A 16,992-nucleotide genomic window follows, 5' to 3' on the forward strand; every position below is an offset into this window, starting at 1 on the left:
TCACAAATTGCAATCCTTGTAACATAGTTAAATAAGTTATGAACTGACATCAAGGTGTAGCATCCAAACTGCAAGGGGTATGTTTAGAACCTCACTAGTTTGTTCTCAGTATTTCATTAATCTAAGGTTGCTTAAAAGGATAGTTTTGGGTACGAATAAAAGTAATAAACACTTATCAGTATGTGTAATATATATGGTTTATAGTGTAATTATTCATATAGACAGATACGTTGTACATTCTTGCAGTATGTGCATATCTCTCACATACAAAAATTAGAGAAATAAAAAAACTCATATTCCATTCTATATTCACCAACATCCCCAGTACAACTAGAAAACTAGTCAAGACACAGGTTTCCGGGTTTACTAGTGAAAATGTCATGTGATTATTCCCCTGGGCGCCTGGGAAAACTTCTCCATAGTGGAGATCCTCGTTTAGATTCCCTTATGCAATGTATAATTTTTTCTGTGAGGAAAATACTTTCCTCCATTAGGAAAGCGCTGCTCTGACACCCCTCCCAATCTGGGGGTGGTCTGTTCTTCTCCCCCTCTCACAAGAGAGTTACCTCATCTTTCTCAACTTCCTACCCCACTTATGTCAACCACACCTCTCTTTCAACACAGCTCAACCTCACCTCTCTACTATTACACTACGTCTATCATTTTTACTACCTCAGCTTTCTCTACTGCACTTTTTTCTGTCCATCTCACTGCTGTTTCAATATCATCTTCCTGTGTGCCTCCTTCTCTATCTCCCCTCTCTTAGTACCTTGCCTCTCTCTCACTAGCTCATTTAAAGCTAACTCACCTCTCTCACAACCTCATCTCTCATTATTCAACCTCAGCATTTGTTCACTACAGCAGCTCTGAAAATCCTGTCACTCTTTCTTTTTTTCTTTTCCTTCTACCCCCAACTCCTTACTCATTCCAAGCTACCTTTTACTCCAACACACCTCTTTTTCTCTAACATTACTTCTACTTCTAGCTCTCTCTCACCTATTTCAACCCACCCTCTTTTCTTATTTCCCATTGTACATATTCCTATGTTAAGGAAATAATAAAATGAGAGGAAATCTCACCACTACAGAATCAGTACAAAGTGTTGTAGAACTTTACATAGTTAAATAGCAGTGCAGGTCCCACCTGCAAGGGCACAATGTAGGTGAGAGTTCACCAGAAAGCAGAATATACACTTAGCAAGTTTCAGTTAAATGGGAAAATGTGTTTAACAAGCCTTGAAGAGTTTATTTTCACAGTGCATAAGTATGTATTGCATTCTCATTGTCAATAGAGGTGTGACTTAGAAAATATTGGTCAAAGGTAACTTTAGTCAAGAGTATACAGAGCCAGATAAGAAGTCTTAGGAACAGAGCAATAAACACTTGCACACTCAAGGAAGGAAGGTTAATGATTTATCAAAGCTCTGTTAGGATTACAATAAGGGGAACCTAGAGAAGGTGTCACGAGTTTAAGGACACAGTTGATGGGGTGTTTATGTGAAAGTATATTATTAACTTTTATTCTGTAACTTGCTATTGGTTTTTAATATAATATGTATGAGGTCAGCATTTTTGTGACTATATAAAGTGCTGCTTGCAAGCAGTCATTTAAGATCAGCTTTCCAGCTTTACGGAGGTGACTGATCTTCAGGCCGTTGTGATTAAACCTACTTTTGCCTTACCAGAGAAGTCTTGTCTCTCTTTTTTACAGTTTTCCCCCAACACTACCACTTTTAACTCTCTACAGCACAACTCTTGACTTCATCCTCTAAACTCCTTTATTAACCTTGCTTCTTTTTCTATGTCAGCTTTCTCAACTTCAACTCCTTTCTTTTTACAACTTCTCTCTTTCTGTGCTTCTCCTATCACTATATTCCTCTGTGGCTCAGAATTCTCTTTTCCCATTTTGCCTATCTCTTCACCTCATTGCTTGTTTTGCTTTCACTCATGACCGAGCTGACAAAAATCTCTGGAATGCACTTCTAAATTTAAAGAAGACATTTATTATTACTTCACCACGAGGTCCCTGAGAGAGGAGATTAGTAGGTTGGAGGCACACGTTTAAAAATGGTCACAGCAATGAAAGGAAAATATATCAAAGTGATTCTCAGCTACAATGTACACAGCAAATATATGTGATTATATTATAGCATAACTGCCAAGCAAACAATAAAGTCAAAATTCATCACTGTAGGGCCTATCACTGCTCTTCATTTTTCTAATGCCAGCAAGTTGATGACCCCTGTTCAACTGCGAGAACGAGTTTTTCCACCCTCCACAGGCAGTTGACATCCACTCCTGACTGAAGTATCAGAAAATTCCCCTCACTGCTGCCCAGGGACACCTTTTATAGATTAAATAATCATGGGAAAAAGCCTTCTGAAAGGCCCTTCCCTCTCGGATGTGAACATTCAAAACATGCTGTCTACAATAGGTCAGAGTTGGAAGAAACAATGTCGAAAGTTGGCCAAGCTTTCAAGGCTCTCTCTCCCAAGGCCGAGTTCTTCCCTGCACTAAAGAAAAACACAAAATATGCGCTTCCTTATCATGCTATTGTGTTCGGTAGGAGAAAATACAAAAAACACAAGCTTAGTTTACCATGTGGAAAAACACAGCTCATCTGCAATGTCTCAACTGCAATGTCTAACGCCACGATAAAGCCATTAGGCAGCTAAACTGAATACAAAATGTAATCTGCAACTGGTGAACATTGAACAACTAACATGCACAGTGGTGAAACACAAAGTCAAACATACTTATTTTCACTACACTGCTCCTGATACTTCTCTTACTACCTCAGCTTGCTACCTGTCTACCTATCTCTAACTCTCATCTCTTTCTAGTTTACCTTTCAGTCCCAACACTCGTTGTACCCCACCCCTTCACAGCATTCTTACTAACTTATCTGTAGCTCTCTGTACCTCACGCTAAAACTTACCTGTTTCTTCCTACCTCTTTGCAGTTTTCTTTCTGGCTACCTCAATGTTCTGTCTTTATTTTCTGTCTCTCTCTATCTCACCTATTACTGTCTCTACCTCCCTTTTCCATCTATTTCACCGTTATCACTACACCATTCCCATAACCTCTCTGACCTTTTCCTGTCTTTTGTTGCGTGCCACAGTTTATTCATGTTTAAGATGTAGTTCAATATTGTCAGGCATTACAAGGGACTGAATTAGCCAGTGGCGGCCGGCAGCTTTAAGAGGGAGGGGGGCAGGCAGGGCACACACACACACACACACACACTCACTCATTCTTTCACACACAGACACGCACACACGCATGCACATCCATTAACAACACTCATACCATTCAAACATGCACGCACGCACCAAACATTCATTTTAAAACATCACACACATTCATTCTTTCACACACGCATGCACGCACATCCATTAACAACATTCATACCATTCAAACATGCATGCACGCACCAAGCATTCAATTTGAAACATCACACACATACACACACACTTACCTTCGGCCTCCAGGTCCCAGGAGGGTTGGGACTGCTGCCTTCCCTCATTGGCTGACCCTAGGTCAGCCAATGAGGGAAGGCAGCAGTCTCAGCCTTGTCACAGAGTGGGATGGGGTCAGTGTGACTGCTGGCCCGACCCCACCCCACTCTGTGACGAAGTGTCACTGATTGACACTCGCCCTGGGCACTTCAGGGCTTAAACTGAAGCGCCCAGGGAGAGTGTCAATTGGGGACGCTTTCCTCGTCACCCAGGGGAGGGCCTCGAGGCACCTTTGCTGGGCTGAGGAGGTCACGCCCTTAGGAGCTGTGATCTCCTCAGCCCAGCAAAGTTCCGCTCAGGCAGCAAATCGCGCATGTCTGCTCCTGGCTGCCTGACCTGAACATGAAGAGTGTCTGTCAGGCTGACCTTTGTTAAGCCTGACAGACACTCTTCATGGGGGGCAAAAGCTGGGGGGGTGTGGCCCCTCCGCCCTAAAGGACGGGCCGCCACTGGAATTAGCTTAAATGGGTGATAAATTCTCAGCAGTCCCAAACAGTAGACCCCAAAATATATCTTGCTCCGTACCCCAAAGATCCTTAAGTGGCCCTGCAAGTGAGTGTGGTTCGGAGATATGTTTCAAACAAGGTGCTCTCTGCTTTTACGCACTTAGGCATGTAGTGCAGTGGACAGTGTGAGAAAATAAGGAGTCCCATGTCACGTATCGACCTGGGAAACTTGTCCGGTCTGTAACTTTTGATGAAAGAACTCTTAGACTGACAAGTCAGGCACTGAGACAAAAACAAAAAAGAACATTCACATCAGATCACCGCAAACAAAAATAACTGCCTAAAGGAAAACAACGTGAACAAAACTATGGTTGGTAATGGTATTCTACAAAAGTCTATTGTCAAAAAACACAACCGAGGAGTGGGGTGGGAAAGAGTCTGTGCACGTGACAGCCTCAGGAGGACGTCAATATACTGTTGACACGCTTCTGAAAATCCACATTCCTGCTGTTCAGTGTTTTCTAGTGCACACTTCCTTTAGGACTGGCATCCTTTCTCCGAAAGAAGCAGTCATCGTGAGCACCTGCAAAGCCTGTTTCCAATAAGGTGCTCTACGCTCAGGTGACGCCTGCTGGCCGAGCCATGTCCCAGGCAGCTCCTCGTACTGCTAGTCACGGCATGTGTTTTGAAACTGTGGACGAGTGTCTGGGATGTTATTTCAAGTAACACTTCTGTTTAGCCCTTTAGGATGTTTTACGTTAAGAAATTAACAAAAAAAACTTTCGAAGTTAAGTGTCATAGAATGAACGCTTCACCATAGCTTGCACTTTGTTTAAAATAATATCAATAAAATATCAAAAGCACAAGCCCTAAAAACGAACTGGGGGACTAACTAAATTAGGCAGTATGCCAGTGATATCATGGCACGTGACATCACAGTGCATGACGTCATGGCACGTGACACCACAAGAAGTGACATCGCAAGAAGTGACATCAAATATTAAGACCTCGCTCATAGGATTAGCAGGTCTATCATGAGTGCATTTAATAGCTCTGCGAGATTTAACTGCCACAAAGAAATTGGCAACCATGAGAAACATGGCAGTAGATTTGTTATGCTTAATTAGTTGCAAAGTCTACATTTTCAAATATCTTATGAGGTTAAGGCACCTGCTGTAGAGATCTATGTGTGCCAAGTAGTTCTGAGAGAATAATAATAATGGTGAAATAACTCTGGAGAACAACTGAGAGATCTGTGTTTTGTCTAATCCCAGATTCTAATCAAAGTAGCATAGAGGGTTAGTGTGTCTCCTGCAAAGCACATCATTTGACATGCACTGGCACTTTTTTAATTTATGTAGAATGGTAAGTGGGTTACTGCTTTTAACACAGAGATCCTTTTGTTACTTGGAGTTTATAAATTGCAATACTGATATATCACAGTGAACTATGAAAGATATGTGACTCCTACACCTTGTAACCCTCACAGTTTTATGTAGCACATTTAACACATTGATTTACACAATTTCATGATTTACTGTCACTGCATAATGTGTATATTATGTAAAGTGCTCTGAAGCCCTGCATTGGGAAGAGTAGTGCGATAAAATACAATAGTGTTATTTAAATTGTTATTTATGTAAATACCTGGACAGACCGACATATCTGACATTTTTACAGGTTATTCATAACTCATGCATATAGGGGCTGAACAAAGTAAAAAAACATGCCTCTCTTAAGTACCTATGAAGTGATAAGCTGTGTGCCTTTGTTTCCCCTCCTGTTGCATTTGCACCTAAGAGTGAGGCCCAGACAGCACCCAGCTAGGACCTGCGAATGGAAAGCAGACAGCAGGCACTGCTGATCTTGTCTGGGTGTCTGAAAATTATACTCGGACAAGTTCAGGATATTTCAGTGGGGTCCAACTTCTTAGCATGGTAGACAGTGTCCACCCTGTAAAAATAGTGGGTGGACACGTATACCCTGACTTGTGCCTTGTCTAAAGTGTTCCAAAGCAGGCTGCCTGGACATGTTTTTTCTCTTGCGCATCTCTCACAATCTATCCTTGCGTCTCAGAGCACATATGGCAGGCTTTACATTCCACTGTTGTGTTCAGAGGCTTGAAACAGGAAGGCATAGGGATGCGGTCTGGCCATTCTTAATTAATGACTTCCATTATGGTTTTTTTCTTCTTGAGAGCCTTTTATTCTCGGAACTACAACACTATAAATATTTAACCACAAAAATGGTCGCTGTCTGGGTGGCTAGATTAATTTGGACAACAACTACGGAGCAAATCAGCAGTCGCGGACTGTTAGTCTACTCATGTTCCTACAATACTATGTAAGCACGGACACTCCTAGTGTATTTTGTCTCGATCATTGCCATTACCACAGAGCAGAGGCTGCAGAAGCAGGGGCGTAGAATCCAATGGTGCAGCAGATGCAGGGGCACTGCAGCCCACAGGCCCCGGGGGCCACTGAACCCTGGTGATTATTGCTGTATTTTTCTTCTGGTATATTTCTAGGGGTGGAACACAGATAGCGGGGATGTTTCTGAGGGTGGCGGTTTGTCTGGGAGTGTAGAAGGACTAGACAACTGGTGGCTCCTGTCTTATTTTGTTTGAATTTACCTTCTACATTCCACCTCCTCTCGACCCTTCATTACATTGGCAACCAGAGGGAGAGACAGGAGTCCTCCTGCCCATGCAATGCATCTGGGAGTTCCCATACTGGAGAGAGTTGGTATTGCAACTACACTCTGAGACACATCGAGATGTGTCAGTGAATGTACATTGTTATCTGGCGCACTCTCTCATCTCCAAGTCCTTCAGTCAGCTGGACCATCAAAAAGAAAGGGCATGTTTTGTTTCTGGTTCTTGCGAGCAGCGCGCTCATACAGTGTCAGCTGACTGCGCATGTGTACAGTGCAAGGCTTGATGAGTGCAGCTGTGCGGATACCAGGTGAAGCTTAGTGATTTGCTGTCGCGTAGACAACCATATTGTCTTTCTGTATGCTTGAGATCAACTGGCAGGAGCATCCTGTCTCGCGTGATGTCTACTTTTCCTAATCAGCATAAGAAGCAGACTGTTTTAAGGCGCAGAGACCCAGTGAATCATTTAGAGTTACTTGAACTTCTGTGTGGTCTCCATGCATGTTACACACTGCAGTCAGCAGTCTGTTTTGTGACAGCAAAGCTGAGATAACCAAATATTTTATCACTTACCACTGGTTGAAATCACTTGATATAAGTAAGCAACTGAATGGTAATTACTTTGTTCCATGACTATATCCTACCGTGCTCTAAATGGAGTCAGACTCACTTAGGGCCTAATTTGATTGAACTCTGGGCAGAAAGGGAACTATAATGCAACACGAGGAAAAACCTAGAAGTAGGGGGCATTGAAAGGTGCTCAATACCCTCCACACCATGCAAGGAAACTTCCATGGTGAGGGGAAGCACAGTTTATTTTTTTTCAAAAGAAAACCCCGCTTTGAGATTTTGTTTTTGAAAACAAAAAAAATTAAAACTTTGCCAGACGGCTCCGTCATGTTTGACGGATCTGTCCTGTAAATTTGCAATGCATTGGCAGGAACTGCCTTGATGGCATTCCTTGATGCTTGAAATATCCGCCAAGCTGAGAGACATTTCTCGATTTGGCTGGTGGAGACTCTGTCAGGGCAACAGAGTAATTTATTCTGTTGCCTTGATGAAGTTAACTTTGTCCCCCTAATTTTAAATCAAGCCCTTACATTTTCTAGGAATTTTTACTTTGTTTTCACTAATTATTTCACCAGTTGGGAGGAGTCTGTAAGTATACGGGCTTCTCCATTTTTTCTTCAAACATCAGGAGACAACCGATGGCTTGGGCATTGTGGTATCCTGTGCTAGCATAGGTGGAGGTTATTGAAGGTGAACGTACTTCACAAAGAAAACTATCTATATTAAAACATTGTCTTGGTCGGAAGGAGTGTATGAACCTCCAACTGTGTGCGAATCCTGGCAACCTAGATGTTTTTTAATATGCCTTTGTAAAATTAGTGCAAATCTGTGGCAAAAAAGCAAATGTTGTGATGGAGAGATGCAAAAAAGAGTGCTGAAGGAAGAGGAATCTATTGAGGATTATGCATCTGCCCTGCATGTGCTTGCTATTTCATGCAAATTTGATACAATAACATAAGACCAAGGTCTCAGAGACCAAGTTGTGATGAAGACCAAGAGTAAAAAATGTAAGGGATGGCTGCAAGAGGGAACAGAAATGCCTTTAAGTGCTACTTTCAATATCGCCAAGGAAACTGAATGGTCTGTGAAGTTTGTTCAAGAGATTAGGGGGTACAATGATGGGTGCATAAACATGTGTAAGAAACTGGATTCTCTACCAGCAGTTAATGTTGTAAGAGGGAATAGTAATACTAAAGAAAATAAATGAGAGTGACAATATTAGAGGTTGGAAACTCAATTGCCAGTTTCTGTTGTGTCAGTGTTTACTATATGCAAAATTTTAAAGGTTGTCCAGCAATTGATAAGATCTGTTTTGCTGTAGCCATAAAGAGCTTTTTGAACAAGCGTGTAAAAAGAGAGGCAAGTGCAGGGAATAAGATCAACATCATAAGTGAATGATGGAATGTTAGAGGAGTTTAATCCCAACCAAGTATTTTGTGTAAACTAGGTAAAACAAGAGAATGTACTAAATGTGTAGTAGGAGTGGATGGAATAGAGGAGGAGATAATGGTCCATTCATATACAAGGTATAGTATTATAGATGGATCTTTCTTTGAGGACATTTTGGGGGGGGGGGGGGATTTTGTTTCCTCCTGATGCTAACCCTATAGGATATGCAGGCCACAAGATTGATTTAGCTGGATATTTTTGTGAGGATTTGGAATTTTCAGGTAGAAGAACTAATGAGAAGATTTATGTAGCTGAGAAAGGCGATTCCATTCTAGGATGGCCTCATTAACAGGAATTGTGCGTTTGTTTGGACCTGAATGCTGAACCACCTGTTTAATCTGTAGGACGTGGAATTGATAGTGGGAGTATAAAGCATTTTTGAAAGACAGGCATCTAAGACTATTTAGTAGGAAATTGGAATGTATGCTAGGTTTAAGCCAGGAGCATTTTGAAAGCTGATGCAGTACCTGTACATCACAAGTTCACAATGTTCTGCTAAATTACATGGGTAATCTAAAATCCATTTTGGATGACTTGTGTGACATACAAATCATGAACCAATCAGTTCATCTCCAATGTGTTCTCCATTGTGCTTTAAATTAAGAGCTGGGGGAATTGAGGTTATGTGTAGACTTCAGATGACTCAATTGAGAGATTTTGGATAACAGACATCCCCTTCCTGATTTTCATGAATTAATGTCTACTTTGTCTGGGACCACTATTTTTTCAACGCTCAATTTGGATAGTGCCTATCACCAATTGGAGCTGAAAGAGGTGTCCATAAACCTTACAGCCTTGATAACACCAGTTGGGATGTTTCAGTTTTGCAGAACACCATCTGGTTTGGCAAGTGCTGCATCTGTTTTCCAGCGCTTAATGCAAAATGCTTAGGAGGGGATCAATGGTGCATGTGGCCTAGGAGCAGTGCTTACGCAACAACATGGTTCTGATTAGTAGGTAGTATCTTATGCTTTGCATACTCTAAAAACACCAGAAAGGAGTTATTCCATAATAGAGGAGTTGCTAACATGTCCTTGAGCTGCCAAATATTTTAGCTAATTTCCTAAGGGTACCAGATATATTCTGTGCGCTCACCACAAATCTTCATTTAATGTTATATCTCAAGGGAGTGGAAGGTCCCTCACAGCAAGATTGACTATCTAGCGCCCAAACTACATTCATATCAATAAAAAGTGAAATACATACCTAGGAATGATAATGTTCATGCTGATTGCATGTCATGCTTACCTTTGAACCCAGGGTTTGTTGCATGTGAAAAGACTGAAGAGTGTGAAGTAACTTTCACGATGCAAGTTGTCAACAATTTGTGTTTGCATGATAACAATTCAATTGTAATTTCCAAGCAATTGAGGGAAGTAGATATGAATAATGATGTTAAACTGAAGAAGTATTTTGGGTACTTACAGATGGAATGGCCACAAGAGAGAATACTCAGTGGAGAATTGGGGATTGTGTTCAAAGTAAAGGATAAATTGATCATTGTGGATAATATAATGACAGGAGGTGATGAGATGGTCTCTCCTTCGGGGTTAAGGAAGAAGCCACATATGAATGTTAGGCACTAATAAAAGAATCAAAGAATTCCATTAGTCGCCTGTAATTGATAGATTGGTAGATGCCCATGTACCTAATTGCGAGAAATGCTTTCACAGTGATACATTCTTCTAGAAAGAGGTAAAAATCCAGACCCTTAGAACTGAAGATCATTTTAGAAGTAGTGGCGAGAAGATCCCCAAAAACCTAACGAATAAGGAAAACCCATAAAACGTAAAGAAATCCTATGAGGAAAGCAATAATATCAAGGATACTCATTTATCCGGACAGGGAATGCCTCAGAGCAAGACAGAGGGCAGATCATGCCTTAGTACACAAGAAATGGGATCCCCCACGGGCGGATCGAAGGACTTAGCTTTCAACAACTCGATAGTGGAGGAGACATCCCTCACGAAACGGGAAAAGAAACGAAAAAGGAAGGCACGGAAAAAAACAAAGGGGATCCAGCAAAGCTGAATATGGAAATAATTTGCTAAATTAAATGGAACGCAGTCTAAGGAATCAGAACACACTGAAAACAGAACCAAGAGCTGCCAATCTAGACAGAACAGGTCAGAACGGCCAGTCAGCGAGGATAATTCTACGGGCGAACCAAGTGCTTTCGTTAATCAATCAACATCACAGCAACAGTCTCCAAAAAAACCCTGTTCCAGCAATAAGCAGGGTAGCAGCCTTTTGCACGGAGAGTCGGCCTTAAAAGAATTCCAGGGAAACAGAACAATCACCAGGCAGTGCCCAGAACAGGCAATTCAGCGGTCTACTGACAGACAGGAATCTGGCAAACCCTGGGCACATAACCCTCAACGCATAAGCTCCGCACATAACATGACTGCAACTAATCAACCTGCAGGTAACAACAAACAAATTTTAGATCATGGTTACCATCTATGGTCAGATGATTGCACAAACAGCGTGGCACAAAAAAGTATCCCAGGACACCAGGTAACACAGGACAATGCGGCTTCAGAGGAAAATAAATTACTTTTCATTCCTTGCTATAATTCGAAGGGGGCTTTTGACATTCTAAATAGAGGCACCATATTGAAGTTAATAATTGTGATTTTGCCCCTGGCTCACATTTCAACAACAGAATTGATGACTGTGGAGTTCACTCCACATCCAAACAATAAAAACAAAGAGGCAACGCTGACATCCTGGGCCACGTCCGCCATCATTGATCATATTCTAGTACATCAAGATACGGTTAGTGCATGGGGCATCGTCCTGCAAAAACTAGAACCGCCCAGATACCCCAACCTTCTGGTACCGCAACAAAAGAAGGGCAGCTCAATCTTAAAAGGGGCTGTTGGAGTAGAAACATCCCCAAGCAGTTGGGATCACATAACAATTGTAAAGCACCAAAGTATGCTCCATCCTGGCATGCACCAACAGATCTTCGTTGGTACTTCCTCAACAGTCAAACAGGCTGGAAGGCAAAATCTAAAAATCAACAATCATAAATCGTGCTGACGAAAACCCAGAATATCTCCATATTTGCTCCTGAAACAGTCACGGTTTGAAAAATGTGGTCACCGACAGGGCGGCTCCGAGTTTCCTTCAGCAGTTTGAAATCGTTATGTTGCAGGAAACATGGTGCATGGAGCCGATACAAATTTCGGGTTTTTCTGGGATAGACATCTCTGCCAAACAACCTCAAAAACATGGACACCCCAAGGGGGGCCTCACAACGTATTGCTCCACAAAAATCAACTGGGTGATCAAACAGATCGACCTGGGAATCGACTGGCTGCTACCAATAAAATTGGAACACCGGGTGACACTAGGCAACAACAGAACTTTGCTATTGATTAACGTATACATACACCCTAACAAAACCCAAAACCGTGGAAACATTGAAACATTGACCAGTATTTTAAGAATGCTGCAGAAACAAAACAAGGATGCAATCCTCATTTTGTCTGGCGATTTAAATTTTGATTTGAGGCAGCACAAAATACCCTAACAGAACATGCACATATTCAAAGTTTGAAACCCTGGGCTTGCGTTGCCTGACGCCTCTCCCTGAGGATGCCTCATCCGCACAAGTAACCTTTTCAAGCGGCACAACAAAATCCAATATTGACTTTACATTAATAAACGAAATCGCATTGCAACTAGTCTCAGCATATATGATCCAACAACGCACAGAGAGCGATCCCTTTCCACAACTTATTAAGATCCGGAATGAATGGAATTGGCTCCCCACCGCCAACATCATAGTTTCAGCCCCAGTGACTTATGATACAAAAAAACTGAAATGGAAGGGGCCAGGACTCGACAAAGTAATGGAAGAAGTGTACCGCAGTGCAGGCACAACTAAAGAGCTCAAAGAGTTGCTAAGAGTGCAGGAACTAGAAGCCCACCCCCAAGGAGAACGAATGATCGCTTGTATGTATTTGTGTGACTCCTTAATAAATACATTTTCCATCAAAAAATGTCTCCCACTTTTGGTCATAGAGTCAAAAAATAAAGTCAAGAGTCGCACAGAAGAAAAGCCATGGTTCAACAGGACATTGCGCAATCAGAAATATCAAGTCTCTAGAGAATTTTAAAAAAAGGACGTACACTGGGGGAGGAAATCTGATGACACAAGGCTTTCTGAACTAAGAGCCAAATATAAGAAAAACTGCTGGATGGCAAAACAGAGTTATCACGAGGATCTGTGGACCAAGCTGCTTATGTCCAACATACAGAAAAATAATAAAAAGTTCTGAGAACTAATAAATGGACGTACTAAGGGAAACAATCGACACACGAACACAGGTATCGATGAAGCCACATGGGAAGCCCACGTACAGACTATGTTCTCACTTCCAGAGCACCATGTGAAGGAGGACGCCACACAGATAGCCAACGACTTAAGTCAGATTAATTTTGGCTTCAGAGTAACAACGCAAACAGACTCATCTCCAAACGGAAACAAAGGAAAGCACGCATTAATGACCATTGACGTGAAACGCTGATAAACCTTATCAAGAAACTAAAAATGGAAGGGGCAGCTGGTCAGAACGGTATTCTGAACGCCTTGTTTAGAGGAGACCCTTCATTCTGGGCGCACTATTTGGCTTTGCTTTTTAACGATCTCCGAGGCTCTACGGGTCTTCCAAATGCGTGGAAAGGCAGCATTATCCACCCTATATACAAAGCAGGTAACCCCGCAAATCCTTCAAACTACAGGCTAATTGCATTGATAGATGTGGAAGCAAAACTCTACGCACCCTGTCTACTGCAACAACTAGCAGAATGGATTAATGACAGACAACTAATTCCACAATGCCAGACAGGTTTCAGAGCTGGTATGGGTGCTTCCACCAACCTGGCAACCCTGGCTCTGCTGGGAAACAAAGCCAGGCTTAAGAAAAAAAGGTTACTTGCATGCTTTATTGATCTAAAGGCAGATTTTGATTGCGTACCAAGAACCCGCCTATGGGAGAAACTGAAAGGTTGAGGCCTACCATGCAGCCTTCTTGGCGCAATGATGGACTTGTACACAGGTACTTGGGCGCAAGTAAAAATCGGAGAGGGAAGCCACCTCACCAAAAGAACATTAACAGCAAAAGGACTTAAACAGGGGTGTGTATTGGCTCCCACTCTGTTCAACTTATATATTGCAGACCTAGCCGAGGCTCTAGCTCCCATAAATAGCCATCCGCCAGTGTTGGCCAAAAAAGGAATCGCATGGCTACAGTACGCAGACGACATAGTTCTACTCAGCCAAACACCTGTTGGGCTACAGCATAGCATTGATGCATTTTATACTTACATAACAATAAAACTAAGGTTGTCCGCCTAGTTGACAGGAAGTTTAAATCTGCTTCATGGTTCATAAACGGATCCAGGGTGGAGGTTGCACCCACATATAAGTACTTGGGATTCACTATGGACCGTCTCTTGTCTTTCAAGCCGCAGATTGCTGTCGCTCATGCAAAAGCTCTCTCATTGACCTATGGCTTTAAAGTTCTAAAACAAAAACGGAGCTGCCCCTCATACACTCACCTGCTTTCTGTCATGGCAGCGCGGCTAATGCCCACCATCACTTATGGCGCCAAAATCATACTGGGGAAGGAGGCAGTTTTTATCAATCGAGTCCAGACGAAGGTTTACAAAACTGTTTTTCGGATACCACGACCAGTATCTCCAGCTCAGGTTCGTTTAGAATTGGGTCTGAACAACTATGAATTTCAGAGTAGATGTGCCTTCATTAAACTATGCTGGAGGATGCGTGCAGCTGAGACTGGTACACTAAACAACCTATGTTGGATGGAAATTGAGGAGAAACAGAATCATAATGATAAAAGCACCTGGGGTCATCACTTAAATAACTGCATTTTAGCACTAGGTTTGCTAGAAGCCTGGGACCTGAACTCGGACAAAAGGAGTTTTTTCGAAAGGCAAACGCTGTCACTAAGAAGAAATCTTTAAATTCTGACAAACAAAAACTGGCAAGTAGACAGCACGCCTGGACTATAACAACATCATACCAAATTTACGGGCACAGGAATATCTAGCAGCAACCTTCAACCAGTCGCTGAAACATCGGTTCATGCTTTTCCGCTTTGGGTTGATGGAAACAAAGGATATGGTCCCTTCATGGAAACAGCAGGACCTGACACACTCCTGTCGACTGTGTGGGTAAAGAGTCATTAGAACATATTTTGTGTGTGTGCCCAGCTTTGCAAAACCACAGGATATTTTATCTGAAAAACATTTTTAAATCACTGAACTTACGCACAGGTAGACTGGCCATTTTTAGCTGGCTCAGCGGACTTTCAATCCTTCTTTCTTGTTTAGGGACCAAATTTATGGTACAGGCCCAGAAAGAATTAGTGAACAAAGTTGAAGCTGAGTGTGCAAGGGCCATCATTTTATGATTAGTAAAGATCCAAAAGCTTTGTTCCAGCCAGGAACCAGCCCTAGGTACTATTTAAGATGCTCGCTCAGCTTCACTCATCTACTATTAAAGTGTTCGTAAGGGAGCAAGTAAGTCCTAAAGTTAAGTTTAAGACCAAGTTTTGAAATCAGTGGAGAATATTTTAGCTATGCACAACTCTTTATCATGTCATGTTTTAGTTTTAAGCTTTTATGTTTTTACGGATCTCCATTAACATAATGAGAAGGCAAAGTTTTATGTCATTATGTATTTTGGAATTGCGATGGTTTTAATTAACCGTGTCAATAAAAATAAACTTTCAACTTTCTTCTAGACCGTATGCAGGGCCACTGGAATTATGTGATTGTGTGGCAGCCGCGTTTTTTGCATAGTTATGGTTTTGCCACATAATCCATCACCTGCCATATAATCTACAGATATAACAACAAAAAATAGTTTTTAACTCAAATTGTTCAAAAGTTAGTAAAAACACAGCAGCACATGTTGCTGCACATTGAAAGGCCCTTTACAACTGTTGACTGGACACCATTCTGTTGCTTATTTATATGTTTGGGTGTTAAGCTGGTACTAATGAGGTGCAACCTGTGCCTAGACAGTGTTAACAACTGTAAAAATGACAAAATAATGAAATGATACTATCAGAAAATGTGCTGCATTACACTGCATAATTTGCCTTTTATTTTCTACATAATTAGTCAACCTGCTGCATAATTTGGCCCTCTCCTGCCATATAATTCTACTGGCCCTGACTATATGTTACAGAGAGCTAGCTCATTGAAAATCTTCCTGGGCGGTCGAGGAAAGTAGGCATTGATATTGTTGGCCCATTTGGAGTTATGCTCAGGAATAAAGCATACGCTCTGGTGATGGGTGATTATTTTACCAAGTGCACAGAGGTCAGAATGTTTGAAAGAGATCATTCTGAGGCTGAAATATAATTTTTGGAGGGTGTGTTTTGTAGAGAGGGTTTGCCAAAGGAGCTTGTCTCTGACAATCGAGAACAGTTTGTAAGTAAACAGTTTGTAAACTATCTTTTGAGTTATGAGATCAAAAACAAGAGAACTGCTAATTATCATCCCCAATCCAATGGGCAAGAAGAACAATTCGACTAGATGGTTCAAGAATCTACATAATGGGCAGTGAAGAATGGATTGTCATGGAAGAAAGTGCTGCAGGCTACTTTGTTGATTTATGGAATTACCTCTAATTCTGTGATGGGTTCTTCATAGTTTGAACTGTTGAGAGGTAGCAGAGTAGGAGCCACGTTGTTTCCCTGGTGGGTAAAAGAGGGCAGTTATCGGAAAGGAGGAGGAAACTTACAAATACCCAGTTTAAGTTAGGTGACTGGGTTTGTATCAACATTTCCAGTGTGGTGGAGAAGAAATCTCTCACATGGTTGGATCCAGTAAAAGACCTAGAAGTGTTTAGTAGGTTGATAAAAGTTACTGGAGGAAAGATATGGAATTTTCGTAACATTTATTTTTGCAGAAATGTGAGTGTGAAATCTGATTTTTATCGCAGGGAAGAGTCTTTTGGGACTGCAGATTCTGCCAACTGGAGTATGGTTAATGAGGTAATGGCAGAACGCAATGTATTTTTGGATTTACCAATGTTACCTGTTGATAATGGTACCGATCCTGTTATGGCTGGGAGAAGCGTAGTTGTTAATGGAAATGGACATGAGAAATAAATATCTTTGGATTCCGTTTGGTTTGCCCAAACAAATCTGTTTTAAAACAGAGTAAACATGTTAAGCGGACACCTGAATAACTTCGAGGGTATGTTAGATACTGAAGCTTTTGCTTTATTATTTTAGTTTTTTAATGGATTATTAGTTTCAGTATCTTTTGATTGTTGTAGTTTTCTTATGTGTGTATGTATGCTTTTTGTG

Source organism: Pleurodeles waltl, chromosome 7 (assembly GCF_031143425.1).
Source record: "Pleurodeles waltl isolate 20211129_DDA chromosome 7, aPleWal1.hap1.20221129, whole genome shotgun sequence".
Lineage (NCBI taxonomy): Eukaryota > Metazoa > Chordata > Amphibia > Caudata > Salamandridae > Pleurodeles > Pleurodeles waltl.